The sequence below is a fragment of the Haliaeetus albicilla genome, chromosome 17 (assembly GCF_947461875.1).
Source record: "Haliaeetus albicilla chromosome 17, bHalAlb1.1, whole genome shotgun sequence".
NCBI lineage: Eukaryota > Metazoa > Chordata > Aves > Accipitriformes > Accipitridae > Haliaeetus > Haliaeetus albicilla.
In genome coordinates this window covers 11,703,470-11,728,148 of record NC_091499.1, presented here as the reverse complement: position 1 = coordinate 11,728,148, position 24,679 = coordinate 11,703,470, and the positions used below count along the sequence as shown (strand labels likewise).

The window sequence follows — 24,679 nt, the reverse complement described above, 5'->3', positions numbered from 1 at the left end:
ACCTGTAAGCATTTCGAGTTCAACCCAACCACTCCATCCCAACTCTGTTGCATTCCCACATTTTTTCTGGAGCAGTTATTTGCAAGCCTACAGAGAAGGAGAATAGTCCTCTGCTCTTTTGTTTTGGCTTTTTTTAGCCAGATCCATCTCTGTGCCTGTTCCAGACACAGTCCTGCAGGCAGACGAAGCAGCAGACCTCAGGAGGCAATGAGCTCTCCTGAACCTCTGGCTAGGAGTAAAGTAGGCAGGAGCTGCTAACACCAGTCTAGCCATTGGAAAACAGCTTGTAGCTGTCCCATTTCCCATTACATTCATGCTGAAAGGCATTTCCTTTATCTTCTGAACTTTCAGAGAAGGGAGAGGAGCTAAGCTCACAGCAATTCTCCTTTCATGGGCAGGATACAACTGGCTGGTTTTGGAGGCAGTGAATGAAGATGATTAATTATCGCTCACTTCTTCACTTCATCAGATTAACAAGGGACATGTCTGTCATGCTGACAGTCTCCCTGCTCAACCCCGTGTGTACACAGCTCGAGTGGTATGATTCAATCTTACATGCCACCTTCTGAAGGGAAGAGACAGAGCCGTGAGTCAGTAGGACATGGCTCCAAGTGTCCTTAACGCAGTAGTGTCAGCCTTATCAAGTAGCGCTGAAACATTTATGAAACACAAACACAGAAGTGATTGTGCCTTCCTAATTTGGCAATGCTATCTGAAGAGTTAGAAGGCACAGCGCAGATGAGCTTAATTAAAATGTTTCATTTCAGAAGCTAATGATCCTCATCTGGCTACAAGGAACTCAATGAAGAAAACAGAAAAAAATGAATGAACTATGGCATTATAATGAACTGTGGGACATACTAATAAGTGTGAATTTCCCTTTGTGATGCCCAGTTCCCCTTTGTGTACATACCAGCCAGGAACCACATATCAGCTAAAACAGATGATAGCTACGCCAAGGAAATCTGGGACCCTTAGCTAGCCTAATGGCCCAGCAGGTGTTAAAGCTCCATTAGGAACTGCAATGGAAATGAATAATGACTGCAACAAATAATGAACATTTGGCCCTTAGATAAGATGTATTAAATTTCCCATATTATATGCCAGTAGTTAAGAGTATTTATAAGCTACAGTCACAAATGACTGGCTTGTGCTAAATGTAGCTTGGAGTAGGCAGACAAAATTTTCTTGGAAGTCTCCGGGCCGAATTCAGCAGTGTTGTCAGTGATACTTTCAGCAGTACCATTTGTCTCCCATCTGCAGGAGCAATATGCAATTCAGTGCTTAGAGTATTTGAAGGAATGGCTACAAATGTGATCATGAAGTTTTGCTTGGTTTCCCTGCTTTTTGAACACCGGGGTGCCTTGGGGCAGTCTGTAGGAAACCAGGAGGGGAATCAGGAGAGGTCTTGGGGAGGAAGACTTTCCCAAAATCTGAACAGCCACAGCTTCCTTGGGTGAGGAAGAGTCAGGCAACCAGGGCAGGAATCAGAGGGATGATGCTCTTTTCCCTTGAACAGCCTAAATGTGAAGAAGTCTTCCCACCTTCCACACAGTGCTCCTCCTGCCTGCCCTCCCCAGGGAACGTGTGACCACCACTGGTGTGTGGGAGAAGCCACCCTATGGAGGACTGCTGTGGGCAATGTTGGGCAGGAGTCACAGGCATTTACTCCCCCAGGTGCTCAAGGGTTTGAGCAGACCAGCTCTGGAGTTGCACTTAAATCACTGGTCATTCGGTGGCACTTCAAGACATGTAAATTCAGAATAAACCAGAGCAACTTGTTCCTTAGACCAGCCAGTGAGTGACATTCCATCCTGTAAAGACAGTGAGTCAGGCAGCACTGCCAGCCCTTGGAAAGTGTCTAGCTCGTCTGTTTCTACTTGTCAGAGTCCAAAATGACTTGGTGGATTTTGTTTTTCCTGCTCCGAGGGAAGGGGAGAAATATGTTACTAATATACCAGAAAGCTGGAAACATCAAAAAAAGGGGGGCTGTGGAATTTCTGCCAGCTAGCTGCAGGGGAGTGGATTTCAACCTGGAGTTTTATTAATCACAGACCCCTATATGATTTCCAGGAAGGTGCATAAGCCCAGAAGATAGATGTAAGCCAACTGCTAATGGTAGTTCTCTTGGTCAGTTTTAATATACCCCTAGAAGACCTCCACAGCCCCCCAGGGATCTCTGACCATGGGCTAAAAATTACTGCTCTAGCACCATAGCTATAAGAAGAGAGACGACTTCAACTGAGCGTCCACTTTCACAGCCACTGAAGCCATGGGGAGCTGCCTCAGAGGCACGGTGGGGGACACAGCAATGATCTGGTTTTCATTAGTAAGGGACAGCAAGGCTGTCTGGTACCCTTATGCTACGCTGCTGAAGAGCTGGATGCTCGGCTAGTACAAATTGGTGCATATTGTCAAAAGAATTTGGACCTTACAGTGCATTTATTTAGCCGTTAAAGGCTCTGCTGGTGCTTTCAGTAAGCAGAACGTTTTCACAAAAAATTGGAGGCTTTCAGCAGACAGGACTGCAGTTCCTGTAAGGACTACACCTATGAAGAAAGCCTCTTGGTAAATAAGAAGAAGGAGAATGCCTTAGTGGCTGCAACAACATCCATTTCTAGCAAAGCCTAGATGAGGGGCTACTCCATCTCAGGCAACATTTGCTTTGTTGGCACAACCTGTTGTAAACCTGGTACAGTGAACAAAACATGAACAGAGACCTATTAAAAGGTCAAGCAGCAAAACCCACAAGCAACAGGGGGTTTAATTACCTGGAGAAGAAGTGCAAGGCTTTGTTGAAAGCCAGCTTCTGTTCTTTCTACCCCTTTTTTCCTTATAGTTATGTGCACTCTATCTACCAAAAGTACATGGCCGTGACGCTCAGCAGGGGAGACAAAGAAGTGGATAAATTATAGGGAAAGCTGGGCAGAATATGAAGATAAACAGAAGCAAGAGCTTCTTAAAGCTCAATAATTTTTTTTAAATGCCAACAAAGAGGATGAAGGCAGGCAGGCATATTTCTTATGAGCAAGAAGGAGAAGAGGCAGCTGAGATGGGATATGAAAGAGTCTGAAGATGACAACGCCTAAAGGAAACAGCATCATGACATTTCTTCAGGCTCCCAAAGTCATTCAAAAGGTTAAACTGAATTTCTTTCATCAGACATTATACTAAGTGGAATCTCTACAAGTAAAATCACATCACTGTATGACTGACCTTTCTCCTGATTGAGGATTTAAAAATATGTATTTTTAATCAGTTAGAAGGCATTATGTTTATGAAAAAAGTATCAGCTTTTGATACAAAATTATTTACATGAGCAATATGGTTTACGGCAGGCCAGAGTTACCAGAAAGTGTACTTTCCACAACTTAAATTCAGCAAAATACACAAGGACAGCTTTTGTTTTCCAGAACAATTCTCTTTTCTACAGGAAAAGAAAAGCAATTAAATATAATCTATTTATCTTTGTATTCTCATTAATGTCTTTGGTTCTTTCCCTAATAAAAGAAGATATATATCAATGGTCCATTTCTTCAAAAGAACTAATTTTCCAAGATAAAAGAGTTGTGAGTGTTTAAAAGCATCCCCCAAGAAATCCAAACCCGCAAAGCTCTAGTTTATTTTGTATTTTTCTAAGTCAAAAACATCTGCAGTGAATATTATCAAATTCAGTCTCTGTGAGAGATCCTCTGAGCCAGGTTTCAGCTCAGAAGAAATTGTTTTTCCTGTGAGTGAGGGAGTCAGTGAAAACAGAGCATGATAATGGCCCGTTCTTCTAAAGTTTAGGTATAATATTTCCAGTAGGCACCACCATAATGCACTTTATTGAGGGATTCAGTGGACACGTTGGTAACCATGAGAACAAAGCTCAGGGGTTTTGCGTGGAAACTTGAGGTGTAACAACCCTAACATGAAATATACATTAGTCATGAAATCAGGTCATTATACAGCATATCTCTGAAGGCTTTTCATGAAAATTCATGGCTGTTTCAGAGCAAGCCTGGATTTCAGAAGGGCAGAGCTGCCATATGCGAGCAATCCCAGCTGGAAATTCAGTGATAGAGAGACAGAACACTGGGTACCACATTTCCTCGCGGACTGGCCGAGCCTTGGGGAGGACAGAGATGGAGAGTGGTCCTTCCCACTGGGGCTGCAGATGTTGGGGAGAAGCCCTGGGCAGGGCAGGTAGGTGGGCAACGCTTCTCCAGCCTCCCGCCGCTGCTTGCCTGCCCTTGTCCCACGGGGCCATGGGTTGGGCATAGGACAGGAGATGATAGCGGAGAAATGTTGCTGCAATGAACCTAATCACAAGGGGCAGCCTGGGGGCTGACTGGACCTTCTGGCATGCCAATAAGCATTTTATAACCGTATGAGATGCACAGGGTCTTACCTTTGAAAATTAAACTGCAATAGAGGTCATGCACCCTCTTGTTCTCCATCCCTTGACTGCAGGATTTCTCCCCCCCAGATTAATTTTTCTCAAAGTAAAGCATGGGTGAAATTCAGTTTCAAGCAAGCAGCTACTTTTTCTGTGAGTGCTCTGTACAAATTACTCTGTCAAGAAAATGTTCCAATCCAAGATTGAAACTCTCAGTATCTGGCAATGCCAAAATTGTGGCTAATGCACCAGCACCCACTGAAGATGATGCAACTTTTAAGGGGGTGAGGAAAGCTAAGTTATTGCTGTGAATAATGCGTTTGCATTTCTCAGACCCCTTTCATCTGTCTGCAAAAATGCAATCCCCCCAGGGTAATACGATCAGCCTTTGGGTCTAAGAAGCTGGTGAGGCACCAAAGGGTATATAAAACACAAGTTTGAAATTCAGGCCAGTTTGGGTCTGATTTATCTCACCTGACATCACCCATCTACAAGTCAGTCTCTCCCTCTTGGCAATGAAGAGAGGCACTTCCAATTATCCCCTCCTAAAAGAGATGAGTGAACCAGCTCTCCAAGAGGTGCCCATCTCTGCTTGGCTAGAGAGGAGGCTTTGACATTTACTTCAGATGAAGTACCCAGTGCTTTGGTAACTGTGCTTACATGAGAGGAAACCAGGAGTTGGTGGCCTTGGAGAGCTGTCAAGGCTGTGATTTTTAACCATCTCATTCAAAACACTCAAGTAAACAGTATGCGACTTAGAGGTCTTGGAAAAAATAGACTATAAACGGTCTCAGCTGGGCTCAGCCCTGTGTCATGAAGTAGCTGGGGTGGCTAAAAGCTGCAAAGACATTAAGCAAGAAATCTCTGCCCTCCAAAAGCACACAGCTAAATGAGGGACCGGAGAGATGCAAGCAGCCAGCAAGCATTCTCTCTGCCTCATTTAATCAAGACAGCAAGATTTGCTCTGGGCTGAAATGAAAACAATTTTCTGATAAAAAACCATTAGAATTAAATTTCTATTAAATATTTCACCAGTGTCTGATTTCCACAGGGATTTTAATTTAGTGTTGCAAAAACTTATGAACAAGTACACTATTTTTTCAGATGACGACTACGGTATTTTGATTCAGAAATGCTATTACGGTGTTGTACACGTCCCAGTTTCCTCATGTTCCTGTGCTTCGGTATCAGTGAAGCCACCAGCCAGAAAACCTCTCTCCTGATGTGCCACAGACAGGTGAGCCCCAGGACCCCCCCACTGAGACACGATGATCCATCCCAGCAGACATGGTGGCACCACAGAGCCAAAGTGGGAGTGCAACACATCTAAACTACCTTGCTCACTAGCTAGCACCTCAGATCTGAAGCATTTCAAGTTTTTTCTCAAAAACACAAGTGCTTTCTACTGAACAGTTTTGCTCACCTTCCCTTCACTTTCTTTATAAAATATCGTAGGAGAATACCCGTTTGCTAGTAAGGTCTAATTTGTACTGAGGGCAGGTCTCAGTCTCATGACAAATGTGAAGATGGGAACCTGGCCCAGTCGTTCAGTGGACCCAACCTCCAACTTTGCACCTCCAGTTTCAATTAACATCAGTGAGAACTGGGAATGCAGCACAGCACTAACAGGGCTCAAGTCCCTCTAGGCCGACAAAGGTCTAGTTAATTGCACAGTTAACTAAGGATGGAGTACTGACAGAGACGAGGAGAGCTGGAAGCTTATCCATCACAAAGCTGGCTAGAAGATCTCAATTCCAAGCAAATTCACCCACAACCACCCAAAAGCAGAGCTCTGTGCTGGGCATTTATAGGCCTATATCAGTTTCATCCTCACTTTGCTATAGCTAAAATGCAGTTTCCATTATGCAGTTGTTAGGGGATTATGGGGAAATCACATGGCCAGATTGTAGGTAAGGTGCTAAAAATACCATCCTGAAACCTCTTCATAGCAGCTTTAACACTGTGGCTAGCAAAAGTCTATAAATAAACTCCTGTGAGGAACTAAGGTAGAAATTTTCTTTTGGACCACAGCCGGGAGAGTGAACCACTCATGAATTTTATGCCTTTTTTAGTTTCTTCTGAGAACTTACGTTTTTTCCCCAGATAGTGAGAGCTGTTCAACATCAAAACTAAAAATAATTTTTTGAAGAAAAACAGTTTCTTCAAAAAAACCCTTGGACTAATGGTACTGTTGAGGTCTAAAACCAATTTGAAGACAGAGGTAAAGACACCAAAAAAAAATATCTGATGTTCTCCAAAATGCATCTGTTCCTGGTTCTGGAGTGGCATCACAGAATCACAAATTCATAGAGTACCAGGTTGGAAGGGACCTCAAGGATCATGTCGTCCAACCCTTCTTGAGAAAAGCACAGTTTAGACAAGGTGGCCCGGCACCCTGTCCAGCCGAACCTTAAAAATGTCTAGTGTTGGGGAATCCACCACTTCCCTGGGGAGATTATGCATTATTTACTTGCAAGCTAAATAAAAGTCGGCATGAAGTTTTGAAAAGTGAAAGGAAGAAAAAAGAACAAAGAGTGTTTATGTAGTGGGAATATTATCTGTAGCCTCAAGGTAAAACTTGGAAAAATCCCCATGTCTCCATTGTAAGATCTGCGACAAGAGGTGTCATTTTCTGGCCTGCATGTACCACTTTTTTTGGCATGGGGACAAGCCCTGAGAACCCTGTAGGGTAGATCAGGGCAGATGGGATGGACTTTTTCTGGTCAATGGGTGGCCTTGCAGGTCATGCAGCTCCCCAGTCCCACAGGTTTCCTGTGCCAGGGGCTGACCCAGGTCATTTCATCACAGTGCTGAAAAGGCAATTCAATTCCTAAATCCTCCCAACAGCTACTGCTCACATAATTTTTTTAATCTGGAACAACTCCCAAAGCCCAAACAGACACTTGGATACCTTGGAATGTATCAAGATACCTATCTCAAGGAGCTGGTGGTTTTCAAAGGCTCACGGTTGTTTATTGCCGTTGACAATCAAATGGATTTAAGCACGTAGCTGCCATTTTCAATGATTTGCCCAACATATGAAAAGTTCAGCCCCGATCTTCTGAGCTGAATGTCCCCAGCAGTGAAAGGATCTAACTGTACATCCATCCCAGGGGTGCTGGTAAATCTACCCATATTCAAAGAGTATATGGCGGGGAGCAGGGGGGGGTGTTGAAGAGCAGTTGCTCTCCAGGGGAAGGCACAGCTAAAATCTACAGTCATGGGGTAACCAAACGATGCCTTACTTGCCAGCTCTCAGGGCTCTCTCTGAATGATGCAGGTCCCAGGAGAGAGAGGTTTGGGTGAAAAGACTAGCTTTGCCAGGACTGCTGTGTTGGAGGTGCAGTGGTGAGCCCAGTCAGGGCTGTGAGGTGGGGCTGGTTAGGGTCAAGATGCTTGGCCGTGCACAGCAGGCTTGCAAACAGCAGAATGAGCGCGTGCATGAGTCTGCATGTATGTCCCATGTGCACAGACATAGTGCTATTGTCACTCAGCCCACAGCATGACTAGCAGAGCCTTTAAAAAGAAACCACACACGCACAAATATTTTATGTGCATGCCTTATACATAAGGCATGGGCCAAAAGACTTGCCCACACAGTTCTGAAATGTACCCTTTTAATCCCTTTGGTGCCAAGGAAATGTTATTGACTACAAATGGTGACAGGGAGAATTGCACAATCCAGTCCATACGTATAAAAACCAGCAGGCTGAGCATAAATGTCTATTTGAAGGAATACAGATGAATCAGTAATGATATTAGAGTGATTAGCCAACTGCCTTAATTGATATGTACAAAACCATATGTGCTTATAAGCTTACAAATGCTAACTCACGCTTATCACCATCTGCACAGAAAAACCACAGTAAATTTCCTTTTCCTAAATGCAGGTTTGTCATTTTAAAAGAGGTGGGCTTGGGAGGGTAGTGGAAGACTGTGCCGTGAAATGTCCATCACCACTGGCACGTGGGTCTCTCTCTGACCAGATTTGTTTAGTGCCTCTGGTAGAGGTTGGTTGTTGTCCAGGTCAGTACAAAGGCATGAGAGAAATTTAATAACCAGCTTTTCAAGCAGAAAAATAAAAGCAATTTTTTGTGACAAATTATGAGGAAGGCCAGTTGTACATTGGACCCCCTTTCTCTGCAGCTTTCTCCTGGCTCTTTCACAGAGTTGTATATGAACCCACAGGAGAAGGCTAAAGAAGAGCAATCCAGAAGTACCTAAATGACTTACAAGTCCACAGGCAGGTCACTGGTCACCAAAACTTCTGCTGGAAAAGCAATGGTGGCAGGAAATGGTCAAGTGTATTTCTTCCCCAAAGTTACTGTGAGAGCTTTTGACTGTAGGTACAAGTCCGTACCACCACAGTCAGGCAGAGCGTGGGGTCCTGCTGTATTGCTGCAGCACATTTCATGCCCATGGTCCCTCATCAACTCCAGGCAAAATCAGCTGGCTCTGTTTAAAATCAGGTGTGATGGTAGTTAAGCGAACTGCAAGAAGTAGCCTAGACTAACAGTCCCATTGCCAGGGCAATGATTTAGCCTGACTGGGGTGCTCTTGTGTCCATAAGCCAGCTCTGCTGTCTCTGCTGTGGGACAGTCATGCCAGGAGAAGAGCAGCAAATAAGTTTAAGAAATGACCTCTTCAATCATCAGCAGTATTTGCTAGATAAGTCCAGGGCTAAGGAGAAGCAAAGGGTCATCTCACCTAACTTCAAGAGCAGCAGCGGTGTAACCATGTGAGCTTGGTTCCTTCCTAGCTGCTGGAGAGCAGGCTCTTCTAAACCCTAAATCCTGTGCTTTGTTTTAGTTTTTACTTTAGGGTGAGGTGAGTCACGGTGGAGACTCCATCAGCTACATCAACCAGCTCTCATCTAACTACAGAGGGACCCCAGGGGAACTGGCTCTCGTGCATTTACTGTGTCCCACAGGGGATGCTTTCACTACTAGAAGTGATCATGCTCTCTGAATCAGTTTAAGTGACACTAGCAAAAGAAAATAATTTCTCTGGCTTATCTTTACTGGCCATAGGAGAAATTTGCACATATGTTTATAACTGTAAAGAGTTTATGTGTTAGCAAGGTCTATGTCCTATTTAAAAAATGGTGGGAGCTTAAAGTTGAGGTTCTATATTCATTCAGGCCAAATGTGTGTGTTTTCCCATCCTTTGGCAGTACAAATATGCTCCAGATCACTCACGGTCAAGGGCAATCATTCATATTTTTGCCCATGTAGCCAGAGCACACAACCGCAGTGTTGATGCCAGCTCCACGACTGGCCCTGGGGAGACAGCTGACATCCAACCCGGCATAAAGCTCTCAACATCATTTGGTCCCATTTGATTCAGCAGTGAGTTTTGCATCACGTATTGGTTTTGTCAAGTATCAGGTGCCCTGTAAGGTTACGGGACAAATCCATAAAGATATTTAGGAGCTTAAATTCTGCTTAAAATCAGGAGATAAAGGAAAAAAAAGTGCTTATACAGCCCCATGGCCTGAAGGCTAAGTCACTTGCTTAAGCAGCACAGCTGAAAGTCTTATCCTGGCTGTCTCCACAGAAAGATCCATCAGGCTTTCCTGCGCTGGAACCTGCCATTTTTGACTTGGGCTTCATGGCAGAAGACTATTAAGAGAGAAAAAATGATAAGGATTCTCCTGACACTTCTGAAACACGGAGGACATGCATGTGTGACAGGGACAGGTGAGTTACTCTCGTTTTAAAAATCCTGACAGTGCTGTGCATTAATAGTGCCATAAATATTGTATCTGTGCTGCAAAGAAAGCTGAGAAGTTGTTATAATTCAGTTGTCACCATTGTGCTGGCACTGTGTTGTGTCTGGGTGACCTGCAGGCTCAGAATAATAATGAGGGCAATTCATCAGACCCCACCAGTGACAAAGTGGAGAGGGAGTATGTGATGGGTAAAGGCTTTGATCACATTAGACAATACCAGCTGAAGGAAGGATTGGATGGGAAGGTGCATGTGAAAAGTACGATTTTTAGACAGGTCCCAGTAGTTCTTGAATGACAGGGAATCCCTGGGTGCTGGCAATAAGTGTCAGTCACTGCCAATTTAACAGGCACACCTGAAACAACTCACTCCTGAGGAGCTGGCAAACACGGCAGGGGAGCAAATAAGTAAGAACCTGATCCAGGGGCCCCCAAAACGCTCCCATCCCACCTGATGCTTTGTGTTATTGCACCTCAGGAACAACAATGGCTGGTCAAGCACAGCCGGTACGGGAGCAAACTCCAGGCCACGGTCCAGCTTGGGTGTGAGCAAAGTATGTCACAGGAACAGAGACACCAGGTCACATTGGTGGGCATCAGCACCTTGTGCATGGGGCCAAAGCAAAACAGCCTCGGTGCTTCCTGAGCCAGGCATTTGCAGAGCAAATGAATCCCTTGGGAACCAGCTGCTCTAGAAAGTCCAAGAAGCCATCTCAGGTCTGAAACTGTCTGGGTGTTTTCTTCAGGTGGGGTATCCCACTTTCCCCATCTCCCTGTGCCCAGCTGCCTTTGGTTATGGAAATCTGTACTCAGGATTTCATAAGCCCCAGAATAACATAGCAGGAGCAAGTCAGATGCAATTGCTACTTTGAGAAAGAAACACACTCACAGGTGCCAAAGAGAAGCGCATTTGGCCTCTATCCCATGAAATCCACATATCAGGGAGTTTGCTCTGAAAATATACCAAATTAAGTCAAGTAAAAAAAAAAAAGACCTAATACAAAGTCGTTCAGGAAGTACTGGTTTTACTCAAGGTGTTTAGAGGTGCAGGCGTACATTAGCACCTTGCTCAGTAGAAGCTTAGGGTCAATGCTAGAGCATGACTAAAATGAAGTGTATAAATCTAAAGTGCGCTGGCAGTGCTCCAAAGCAGTGGTTTCGAAACCAAAGGAACTTAATGGATTTTCACCCAACCATGGCATTTGGTGTAGAGTCAACACATATGTAAGTCAGTGTAGGACACATTAAATGTACTGATGGATTTGAAAATCAACAGTAAATATAAAGCCAGAATCCAATGGCAATCTCTAAAGGCATTTAGCAAAGCCTGTCTGTGATTCCAAAATTGAGTTTTATAGCAAGTATAGCAAAATAGATCAACAATAGAACTGTATGTCGATACTGCACTATAGCAAAAGGGGACCAGAAGGAACTGGAGAGGTCATCCAAATCACCCTCATCCCAAGGAATAGACAATGATACATTTACCAGCCCCACAAGTGCTTGTTTAACCTGTATTTAAAAACCTCCAGTAGCTGCAACTTAAGCTGTGTACTTCTTGTCCTACAGACATGGCAAAGAGGTTGTTCTCTTTCTCTTTAGAGACACTTTCAACAAATTTGAAGGCTGGTATCAGTCCTTCATTCTTCACACTCTGCTGACTCAGTTTAGTCCTTCTGTGGAGCCCATGTTTTTGAGATCTGTCAGTGGTGCTGTTCTCCTCTGCATTCCCTCCAGCTGATACACATCTTCTTTGAAGTGCTGCATCTGAAACCAAGCTTAGAGCTGCAGCAGAGGCCCTTCCAGTGCTGACCAGAGCAGGAGGAATATTTCATTTATGTTGCAGGCTAAACAACTGTCTATCTTCCGCGCTGTAACATACACCTCTTTTGGTTTTCATCATATAGAGTTGACTCATGTTGAACCTGCAATCCATTGAAGACTCTACTCTTTTCTGAAGATCTGATGAAAAGCAAGTATCAGATTTTTCTGTAGATGGGTATTTCTACCCAAGCGTGCTACCTTGTACTTTTCCTTCTTGAGACTGACCCTCTTTATTTTCAGACCGCCTCCCATTTGGGAAGACTGTTTTGAATTTCCAGTCCTTTCCTCCAGCATGTTAGCAATCCCTCACAGGTTCATATCAGCTACACAAGCATACATATTCTAGTCCATTATCCAAGTCATCAGTGGGAACACAGAACAGAGTTATGGCATCATTATAGCATCTCTTTATAGGATAGAATAGTAGTTAGTACTTTAATCTAGAAGAAATTCTGAAGCCATGACCAGTAACATTTACAGGTGGGACAAACAGTGACACACTAAATAATGACAAGCCAACTACACAAAGAGATCTAGATCATTTTGTAAACTGGATTAATCTGAGAAGCATGAATTTTAATATGCCAAAATGCAAATCACACAAGCATCTTTGGAAATGAAGAATGCAGGTCACACCTGTGGGATGAGGAAGTATATTTTGGAAATTGCGACACTCAGATTTAACCCACTGACAAGGGATCTTGAAGCAAAACAGCAGAAGAGCATAACAACCCTTGTACAAGTAAGCATTGAATCACAAAGCAGAAAAAACATCCAAGGAAGGGATCTTTTAAAGAGTCAGAATGTCTCCTACATAAATATTTCCCAAGTTAAAATTGAATTGACAATTCATTTTTTTAAGAGGCCAGCAATGCACTTCTTTCAGATATGTTTCCACCTGCAAGATATCATATGATGTCATATGTGTATCAGTGCCTAAGATCTGCAGTGTCAGCATGATTGCTTACTCAATAAAAGGAGTGGAGATGTTTGTGCTGCTGTCAAACACGAGGGCAGAATTCAGATTTGTGTATTTGAGGCACCAGATGGATGTGTGGGACAAGGAACAAAATGCTGTGGTCCCCAGAGGAGTGTGCAATAATCCATTTTGAACTTTCAAACTCTTAGCCTTTAGTGCAGAAACTGCACAAACCAGTGGTTTCCATTTCCGAAAGTTTTAAACAAGGAAATCTTCTTATGTAGTCTAGCTTGCCAGTATATCTGATGACAAATAATGCTTATGAATTAAGGACTAGTATGGCTTTACAGCTGCAGAGCTGAGGTTGAGACCTCTGTTCTGCAATCATTAATATTGCACAGTTGAGTAGAGACCACTGAGATGGGGTCACTTGTTCAGAGGCAGGTGAAAACTGAAGAACTGAATTAAGTTCTTCAGTGCCTGAACCAAGAAGATTCAGGGCAATCCTATTGCTGAAGCTTCAACACAGGCTTTATTTGTTCTGATGCTGGAGCAGCAGGAAAAACCACTAACAAAACATACCTTCTAAGGGTTTGTCAAAGGGCAGAACTCTTTTTAATTCCATGCTAACAACTTTCCACAAACAAGAAGAAAGATTGCAGGGAAGAGGTGCAATGTCAGACCCTGTATGACAGCATTCTCGACCAAAAAATGAAAGTGCAGCAGGAATCTAATTTCTACCATAGCCTCACAGATAGGCAACATCAGACCCTCATGGGATATAAAGTGCCACCCATCTCATCCAGCCCATTAGCTCCAAGGATGGCTGTCTCAGACACTTCAGAGGCTGGTGTGAGACCCTTCCTACTCTGATGGCCACAATTATGCAGGGTTATGCAAGGTTGCGCTTGAAAAAACTCTATTTTGAAGATAGCTTCACAGAGAAGGCCATCTATCTAAAGCCTGCAAGCAGTTTCATCCAAGCAGACTTCAGGATCCAGTGCCCTGGAGCATGTTGGAGAATTTTAAAAAGCTGGAGAAGACTTCTTTTTGCTCTTCTGTGATACTGGGAAAGAACTGCTGAGCCAGTTTTCCCTAGCTGCAGTGCAGCTCTGAAATCTCCTTTATTTCCACATTTTTAATGTCTAACTGCCTGAACTGGTCCCATACAGTACAGTACAGCTCTAACTACTTTCTAATGTATTTAAATGTATGCAATAAAAGTATGGCTACAGTGCAATTAAAGTGCCATTTCTGTTCACTTTAAATGTCAGTGTAATTAAAGTTCACAGATAATCATATTCATAAATCTGTAGAATTTCCTATGGATTTTTTCAGGCTCCCCATTTAATATTTCTGGAGATTTCTGTATGTGGAAACTTCAGCTTCTATTACCACTAGTGCTTGATTAGTTGTGGTGCTTCTCACTATCTTTGACCTCAGGCTTGTCTACGCTGAATATCTGTTGCAGGCTGATATGTAGTCTAGCATGTTAGACTTGTACATGTTCATCATTTTTTATCAAAAATCACCTGTCATTTTATGGTTCTTTTATCTGCAAACAACTTTATTGAGACACAGGGATACTGCATCCCCATGCATGCTGGAAACAGATTAATATCCTTGAGAAAGAGCTGCTGCACCTGCAACGGTCTCCTTCTGCTTTCACACCAGGGTTTGCCAGTGACAGGCATCATACAGCCTGATTTTCAGTGTGCCGTGCTGTTCTGGCTTTTTTTCTGGCTGCCTTGTATGCTTCCTCTTCCATGGCTAGAGCAGAGCAAGCCCTTCACCATGGCTCCTGTCTGAGAAGCTCTGGGAACTCTTGTCTTCTTGCTTGCTTCCCTGGTGAAAACCAAGAGACTCTTCCCCTCTGGAGACACCAAATTTTTTACCTGTAGGAATTTTCAGCATTCTCCTGAATACTAGCAGGGTACAAGTGGGTCTTTTGGAAAGGGAAAGCCAAAATTCACATTTGCAGGGCCAAGCCACTGAAGCAGTAAGATGTTCTGGATGGGTTGTAAGGAGATTATCACAGCTTTCTCATGACCATCCTATGGCCTACAAGTGAACATCCCTGCCTCTGGTACTGTTGCAGCTTTGGGCATTCTCTTCACAAAGAAAATCAAAAGCAACGGTTCTTATAGACTGTGCATACCATTGGAGAATAAACACCCCCCAAAAAAGAGAAACCCACATTAACTCAGCCAACAGCATACATCAGGCAAGTATAGAGCCACTCCCTTCCCCAGCATTGAGAGAGGTCTTGAATAAGACAAGCAGAGCAGGCTTTCTGTGCAAGCACAAACTTCCCTACACCACTTTAAACAGCTTTTTTAGCTTTGCCCAGCTCTGGGTTTTTCCAATATTTTTATTTCTCACATATTTTAACTTTGTGTATTTAGTTCTACATACCAAAAAATAACTGACATTGTCCTCATAGTTCTGTTCATCAGACAGTTAAGGATGATTAATTAGACCTGCCATAATCTCCCACAAAGTATGAAGTGAGCTTCATGCTATTGCAGTTATACACTAGTTTATGGGAAGTTATGATGATTCATGCCTAACATAAAACCAGCCGAGCACCTAGCTGACATATGGCTTCTGACTAGGGACATGGTGCTCTTAGACCTGGAACTGTTTCCTAGAGACATTTTTTCCACCATATGCCTTCACCATGCTTTGGCAAAGGACCCTCACTCCTTGATTTTAGACTGTAAAACATGCGGGAAGCTGCTGTGTTAGGCTGACAACCCTCATCAGCCTCCACCCACCTTTCCTTCTTTTGGTCATTCTCCAGCTACTCAGACTATACTGAAAGAAAGAGATCTGTATTCCCTCTCCAAATGGCCACTAAAAAGTTTCAATTAACTAGAACAGTAATTGGGTTCCTCAAAATGAACAGAGCAATGGGAAAGCACTGAAGTCCATGAATACAGAAGTTGCATCGTCCATTTCAGAAAGTAGCTGATATCCTACTGCCTGTGATTTTTCAGTAATATTCACATTAGTTAATTCACCCCAACAATCGTGCAGATCACCTTGCAGCACCATTGTGAAATACTTTTTTTTTTTTTTTTGAGAAAGTCCAAATCCTCCCAAGGGGCACAAAGAGGGGGCACCCAGGTCCCCCTCAGTAAGACAGTTCAACCCAACTGCACAAACAAAGCTTTTCACAACAGTGCCTTCTGCATTTTTTTTTTTTTTTTAGCTTGTCCCAGCAGAGCTGGGACACTGCCGACACACATGGCAGTAAAGCAGCAGTACTGTGTCTCACATGTCAGAATCCAAAACTGGTCCCTAGATGGGCTGCTGCAGAAACAAGTCTGGGAGAAGTGTCTGCTTGTTTTAGTCTCACCCTCCTCAGGAGCGTGGCTCTGAAGTCGCTAGGTGAATATCAGTGTCCTTGCAGCAGGCTGGAGAGGTTCAGCCACAGTGGACTTCCCCACTGAAAGCACCTGGGAAACAGCTGTCACTGACTTGCAAAAAAACAGAGGGAAATGGGATAAAATAAAGAGGATGATGCGGATTATTTAACTGGATTGCAAACCCCTTAATCCTGTTGCTTCCTAGCGCATAAAAGCCCCAGAAATCTGAAGGTTTTATTCCAAAATAGCAGCGTGGTTGACATGAAAGTAGTTTCATCACCATGGTGGGATTCATTTCCGCTAAGTCTGGCTGTCTAAAATTTGGGTGTCCCACTGTCTCCGGCCCCTCCGCAAAGAGCAGACAAAGAGGTACTTCAGCACGGTTGTGATGGGGTGAGAGGCTTGAGCCTGGTGGTTTGGATCCTCCTCTATAAACACCTGCCTCCCTCCACTGACGACCAGACAGCCCATTTTTGGGTGGCAAAAGTGAGCTGGGTAAACCCCACCCAGCTTGAATGCACTGCCACAGGTTTTCCATGTTGCCCTGACATCACTTCTCAGGCAGGAACATGCCAGAGCCAAAAAACCTTGAGTGGGACCTTCTCCTGTCCACACACCAACACTCCCAGCGCGATGCTGGTGGGTTATTGCTGTGCGAGGGTTATGCTGGGCAGGCAGGTGGCTCCGCTGCCTGCTCTGGGACAATGCGCTGCTCCATCACCTGCCATCCCCCCAGGACCCCGGTACCTGCTGCAGACCGATCACATTGCAACACTATCTCTCTGAGCCGCAGCGTCTGGAAAACACGGCAGAGAATGGAAAATGAATTTAGGTAGCTTGGGCCAACACCACAAGGAAGGAAATGCTAGGTTTTATGGTATAAAGAGAAATCCTTCAGGGAGACAGCCCTTTGCATCATAAATAATGAATACGCATCCTGCTACCAAAGCAGGCACCTATGGAACAGCTTATACAGCCTTATAAAACAAAATATTTTTGTTAGCCTGCTTTGCTTTATAGTAATGCCAAAGGGAAAGAAAACTTGTAGACAGGCAAAATGACTTGAACACATTTTCCCTGAAGACTGTTGGATCCCAAGAGAATTTTTCTTTCTAATTTAATAAAGTCTAAATTCATAAACAGCTCCTTGAACTGAAATTTCTGCTTTGCTGAACTTGCATTCAGCCTCGCTACCTATGTCTCTGATCTTGGCTTAGGATGACAGTTAATTCAGATCTGTCCAAAAAGAGATAGCTCCATAATTGCTTATGAAAGAAAACCTTATCTGTTTCAAGCATAAAGTCTGATGGAAGAGAAAACTTACAGTTACAGAGGGCAAAATATATTTTGTCCTTGTTTGGGCTGGTTTAAGCTTTGGGGATTGAAACACAGGGGGGCTGTTTGTTTGTTTGTTCGTTTGTTTGTTTTGCTCTGGGAATGCAGCTCAAAACAATTAGTCATCTCAGAGGAATTAAACAGAAGAAGCAAATATGACTGTGAAAAAGGTATTATTCATGCCCACATTAACCAAAACACTCTTTTTCTTCTTAAAAAAAAATTTAAAAGGAGCTGTTATTTGATTTGAAAGCTTATTTGGGCTACTATTATGTGAAAAACTCAGGGATTTTCAGCGCTAATGTGCCCTTCACGGGCAGGAAGGACAGTGCACATGCCCAGTCAGGAAAGCTGCCCATTCCATGTGGAAGTAATGCGGTCAGAAAATGGAATATGTGCAGTAGAAAATGGCTCTGCCATAGTACTGAAACAGCGCTGCATTTCAGTATATTCATCATGAATTACAAGCAGCACACTTGCACAGCTGACAATATTAATATTCTGACCTTAACACTCACATTAATATTCTAAAGTGACCCAGCCAAAGTGAGTTTATAGCTTAGGTTAACCTTCCCTCTTAAACCCCCAGCTCTCTTACAACACAAAATCAGAGGGCTGCTAACGCTGACCAAGGCAGGGATCCCCCAGTGACCACCAGGCAGGGTGGAAGAAGGAAAGCCCCTCTGGGATCTCCCCCGGGAAGGGCTGTGGCCCTTTCAGGCACACTTCTTGCCTTCTTCGGGATGGAGCCATGAGGGCACAGGCTGGCTCCACGGCAGGACCAGGAGACGCCAGAGCATGCAACGTGTGTGCAACATGGAGAGCTTCACTGGCTCAGAGCTCCAAGAGCACCCTAAAATGTACCTGTGTCTCGCACATGGCATTTGGTGTGGATTAGTCCCAGCTTAGGCTACCAGGAGGAGGCTGGTTGGTCTACCAGGGTCGTGAGGTTGCAAAATCCATCTCTGACACCCCACTCACCCAAGCGCAAGCCTGAGGTCACCCCCCCGGCCACCCCGCGAGTGTGTTCCTCAGAAGATGAAGCAGAAAAACCCATCTGGAGATGAGGGAGAGGGAGATGCCTTTGCTGTTTCTGACACATCAGGAGCATGAGGAAGGCGCAAGAGCGGGGTTGGCCAAGCACCCTCTCCCCTCCCAGTGTACATACGGGGCCAGTGGCAGAGCCAGGGCCTGGTGGAGTCTGCCAGGGAGGACAGGTCCTCCTGTTTGTCAAGTGGGCACCCTTCAGTTCCTGTCCAACCTGGAAAGGACAGACTTTGGGAACTCCCATCAAACTCCTCACAAGGAGCACACCAGGCACTGCTGAAAGTCTCCGTGCACAGGTGGAGACCACAAGAAAGGTCACTTTTTTCTTAGATATTTGCATTTTCAGGGGTTATTTAGGGTTAGTATTGAAAAAGCAGCAGTCAGGAACAAGGAAAAGTGTGACAGAAAGGAACAAGACCCCATTGTGTTAAGGGCTGTACAAATCCAGAGAAGACACAGCCACTATGCTAACAGCGGTGATTATAAAATATTAATGGCCTATCTTTGGATTCCTCGTCAGTGATCTTTTGGTCTGTGGTGGCCCATGAATCCTCATTAAATGCTCTGTGTGTCACACAGAGCTCATATTCAAAAGGATACCACTAAATCACACACAGGCGCTAACCACTGCTGCGAAAAACACCAGCTGTTCCCCCTCCACATCATCTGATGCTCCAGGCATGCTTAGGGAAGCCCTGGCCTGCCTGGCAGACAGCAGCTTCTCTCCTTTCATAAGTTCAATATTACAGAACTTTCCCCTGAAAACAAATGCTTGTCTACTTTTGGTCATTTTTAACTTCAGCAATTCAGCTCTATGTTTTCCTTAAACTCATGTTAAAACCTTTACAGTTCTTGCTTTGGATGGTAAAGAGAAAATGTGTGTCTTTGAGAAAAAGGCAACAAGCTCAACCTTTTCCTGCTGCATTTGAATCTTCCAGGTGAAGAAAGGAAAATTATTGCCCCATAACAAGGGGCTCTTCAGGAGATGGCAACTTGCCTCATCTGTGTTTTTGCTTCTCCTAAAAATCCTCTGACAATACTGTTTGTCTGACATGCCCAGTACAGAAATATCCAAGATCCTGTTAAAGAAAGCAGCTGGGGACAGGTAATGCAATCCAGCTTGCTTTTATAAAAGCACTCTTCACATGCAGAGGTCCCTGGTGTCCCAACAGCAGAGCATCACACGCCAATATGAGGCTATTGGAGCACCAAACTTGAAGATGTGGGGTTGCATTTCCCTACAAGCACACTATGGAGAACGCTGCCTCCTTCCTCAACCGTATGGCTGCTGGGGGTAAGCAGCGAGCATGAGCTCATGCCTTGGATCACAAGGGCAGATTCCCACCAGTCGTGATCTGCCATTACTTAGACATACGTTCAACAATGGCAGTGGACAGTCTGAATGAGTAATGGTCAGTAAAAAATAACAGCTTGAAAATCCATCCCTTGCTAATGAATGGAAATAAATGTTGTAAGATGTGTGTCAGGGAGCTTAACTGGTCCTGTGGCTTCTGAAAAAGTGGTGTCATGGTCAAAAGAGCTAAAAACTGAGATGCTATACGGGACTGGGCACAGCTGGAGACCAGAGCCGAGCAGAGGTTGGGTCAATGTCTGGAGATCCAAGGGAACAGCAGCGACTGGAGGCACAGCAAGAAGGTGGCAGGGCTTTTAATGAAAAATAATTCATTTCTCCAGAAACTAAATATATGGTATGTCCTCTGCTACCCACTGATGTTTATGATCAAGTGCCAAGTTGAAAAGAAGAGGACCAAGATGCTGAAAAGCATGAGGCAGCTCTGAGGTGCTGCCAACAGCATGCAGGGCACTCAAGGGGAGCCCAGCCCATAGCAGACCCCAAGGACAAGCTTGGGAGGCTCTGAAGATCCGGCTCTGTCCTGCAAAAGAAGCGAACCTGCCTGGAAGTCTGCTGCATGCAAAGCTCAACCTAGCAGCTCCCCTGCATAACATCTGTCCCTGCTAGCAGCCCTTGTTTCACATATGGACAAACACAACCGTGGCTGGTCCTGGGGGGGAAGAGTTTTTCCTGGCCCCCTGTGCTGATGATTTTAGAAGCAAAACTCTAAGATTTGAATGCTTTATTTTAGCAAGTGAGATGAGGAGTATGTGATGGCCTGCTCCAGCAGCCCCTTTTCCAATCCAGCCTGATTTGGTGTCATTTCACTGGTTTGATGTCAGTCTGTGCCTCCGCTGCCTTGAGGAGGGGTGTCATTTGCGTTAGCAAGAGATTAGAGTCAGGTCTTCAGTAGTCACTGGCAAACATCGGGACTGGAGGGATAATTTTCGTCCTTAACCGAGGCTACAGAATAGCAGGCAAGCAGTTACAAGACAGTCTCATCTGGGGTCTAAATGCACTTGAATTGCAGATGGTGTTTGTTCTGCTCTCCTTCGGCAGCCGTTCGGTGTGCATGCACATCTGTGCCTGGGAACAGAAGAAGGAACCACATGCTTTATCAAAGATGACTGAATTCAGTATTCATTTTAAAACATTAAAACTTCAGATGGCTTCCCGGAGTGGCCTTTATGTGACACAATTACACTGTTACTGAATCTTCCTTTTTTATTTTTGCATTACTTTCAGTAGGGAAAATCACACTGAAAGCAACACCTATTTCACAAACATTATAGTCCTGGCTCTGACTGTTTGCCAAGACTTTCCATTAAGTGCAGGCTATGTTGAGTAAAAATACTGTGTCAAGGCCAATATACACGAGATAGAGTTTCATTAAACATCTTGGCTTTTATTGCCCTGTTTGGCCAAAACCAAATAACATCACCTCTCCTTATCAGAAGATTTATCTTGCATGCAAGCCTGATTTGATTTTTGTTGCTGGTCCTTTTAGGAATCTCTGAGTAAATTTTCAAGGTATTTGTAGGCGTAAACACCAGCAGAAGAACCAGCGAGGTGTGTGGGCTGCCTCGTACGCTGACGGCCTGACGGAAGAAGCAGCAGAGAGAAAGCAGCTCAGCTGCAGTTGAACCCAGGACATCCACATGAATGGATGGAAAGGTGTTAAGGCTTTGGGATGGTTACAGTGGTCATTTTTTTTCTGCTACCTTTCCTCCTAGTTCTCTTTCTTTTGATTCTAACCCTTGTTTTTTGGTCAAACCCTTTGACGATGATCCCCTCACCTTGTGCACATCACATCCTACAGGGACAGAAGCACCACCCCTATGTGCCTTATTGTTAAGGCATGGGAAGGAAAATAAGGACAGGGTGGACAGTAAGGAAAGGGTGTCCTGCCAGGGCTACCAGGGCATTTTTAGAGGTCACATGTGGATATGAGACCCCTGAGACACTCTGTTAAACAATTTTTCCCATTCCCGTGCAGCTGAAAAATAGGCACAAGGCAACCGTGAGGGTGAGGGAGGAGGAGAGGAGGAAGGCTTGGCTTGAGACGTCCTTGTGCCTGGTCTCCTGCTATCACAGCAATGGCACCCCCGCATCCCTTTCAGAAGTGTCACCGTCTCCGGACTGGTGCTCTGCCTTACCTTGCACAGCTGCACCCAGGGGACCAGCCCTGTGTTTTGAAGTGGTAGGAAAGTTACGGGCAGGTACCACACCTGCAAAAGTCAGCCAGTGAGTGCTGTAGCCTCTTTCGGGCAGCCACAAGAGGGCAATAGGACCAAACCTAGCTTCTCCTGGCCGAGATGGCCCTTTCAGCAGAAAGCAGGGACCCACAGAGCTCATCCCTGCGAGATGCTGGGTGCTGGGTGAAGGACGCAGCGCCCAGAGCTGCCTGCAGTCAGGGGGATGCAACCCCGGACCAGGAGCATCAGTCCGGTCCTGCAGCCCCCGGCCAGATCGGCCTCGCTCAGGAGCCCTGAGCAGGTCACAGGCAGAGAGCCTGTGCCCATCTGCTCTCCTGGCCCTGTACAGGGCCCAGCGAGGAGGGGACACCACCAGTTCTGGCACTCAAGGCTCGGTGGGAACTGCTCACCCACCTTGCTCCCTGGGAAGCTATCAGCTTCACCATGGCTTTCAGGAGACGACATCTTCCAGCTCTGCAACCTACAGCCAGCAGGCGTGTGGAATGATAAATGCTGTCAACACATTAAAATAATTGTGTCCTTTGCCCATATTAAAAGCTGAAGTGGTATATTCTCACCATAACAAAAGCCAGTGGGAACCTGATAAATGTTCCCGTTGTGAAAGTACGCATTGTAGCGGGGTTCAGCAATTAGCTGCATCAGAATAAGGAAGAAACCTGCTATTTGCATAGAACATCACTGTATTTTACTTCTGTGCTTGCCATTTAGCAACCTTCAAACAATTTTTAAAGAGACAAGTAGAGGCAAGGACAAGAGGGAAAGCTGTGCATTTACATGCTCAACACAGAGACCCTTGAAAATAGCAAAAAACCCATATGACTGCTGAATCCAGGTCAGCTCTGTGTGAACAATCCTTCTAATAGGCCTCATTACCAAAGGGAAAATTAGTTCTTGCTGTTGGAATTGTTATAAACGAGGATTGTTAAAAGCTGAGTTTATTACTGTGAAGCTGGACTGTATGTAAAAATGTTATTGAAGATTTTCCAGTTGCCTAGTAATTTTATTAGGAACCACTTAAAAGATCAGCTAAAAACTTGGTACTTTCTGCATAATACAAACAAGACTTAATTCTTCAGCATGCAAAGCTACTGTGGTTTTATATTTATTTAAGGTTTATGTAAAGCAGCCATGGAGGTTAGACATGCTGCACGTGAGAACTGACTTACTAACAGAGCTCAGCCCCACCAATAAGCCAACAAGTTTTGAAACGCCCCCCCCGCAAAAAGCCTGTGGAGTGAACATTAACATCCAACAGGTTAAAGGGGACTAACAGACACTGGGGATTGGCAATTCAGCTCCAGACAACTGGCTCAAATCCAGACCTAGTCACCAGTAAATAAAAGTTGTTAGCAGCAAGTGGCCTATCTGCCAGGGCGTGATGGTCTGAGTTTCTCACAGACACGAGCCCTTACCAGCAGTCTCAGCAGAAGCCAGAGGTTAAGAGCTCACCTTGGCTGACCTGGCTTGAGCTCCCCATGGAGCAGATGCTGCTGATGGTCCCAGATGTCATGTCAACAGAGGAGAGTACCCGGCTTCCCAGCTCAGAAGTCGATGCCTGCTGGGCATATTTAATGCAGGTTTTAAAGTCAAATCACAGGGCAAAAGGCATACTGTCACTGCAAGGTTAACTGGACTTGCCCCAGCTGAGAAACCTACCTCCTTGCAAAACCCTTTCCTCTGAGGTGGTCTGTGAAGAAGCACAGACCGGAGCTCTCACTAGCACAGTATTTTGATTGTGGTGACTTGGGCAATGGGATGGAGATGATCATCATACCATGGCTGCTCACTCCCCCAGAAAGCCCCTCCGGAGCCAGGAGGGGTGCAACACAAGTTTTCCCACTCTCCATGATGGGGGAATTCAGGACAATCTTCTCATTGCAAAAACTGGGAGCCTCGGGATGTGCCTCGTACCATCGAGAGCCACACTGGCATGGGCACAACAGCACCAGTGTCCCTGTGTGGGGTGGACACCCGTCCCACGGACACCAGTCCGGCAGCCGGGGAGGTGCACAGCACCAGCGGCTCGGGTAAAGCCACAGCAGCGACGTAGCCTGCTGTGAGGGATATAGTAGGGACAGCTGAGGAGGATTTCGTTCCTTCAGCTGGGTGAAGGGAGGTCAAGACAGGCAACCGACCTCGTCAGCTGATCTCAGGGGGGAGAGCCCCCACGGCACAGCCCGGCAGACACCGAGCTCCCCCTTCCATCTGCCTCTGCAATTTCCTGGAGCCCAGAGTTATACAAAAGGTTTTGCTCCATTTCCCTCCATGGCTATCATGTCAGCTCATGGGTAAATTGCCGTGACAATTAGGGAGAATAATGGGAAGACGTGACATGTGTTTCTTTTACTTCAGCACTGTCTGCTGAAAACTGGAACTAAAAGGTACCAGGCAGCTTCTTCCCTGCCTCTGGAATTTCATAGAGGGTGACTCCAAAGCATTAAACAGGCAGAAATAATTACACTTGCACAGACTAAATTAAAAACAATGAGAGAAAGTGCATGATT

At 45.0% G+C, this 24,679-nt stretch overlaps 1 long non-coding RNA gene across 1 annotated transcript; it reads right to left on the bottom strand.

The window, feature by feature from the left end:
- Positions 1 to 20,686: 20,686 nt before the first annotated feature.
- On the bottom strand, positions 20,687 to 23,733 carry LOC138689608 (uncharacterized). Its single transcript, XR_011328527.1, has 2 exons — positions 23,625 to 23,733; positions 20,687 to 21,045 (listed from the first exon to the last, which is right to left on the bottom strand). It is a non-coding gene; the product is annotated as an uncharacterized lncRNA (long non-coding RNA).
- Positions 23,734 to 24,679: the final 946 nt, after the last annotated feature.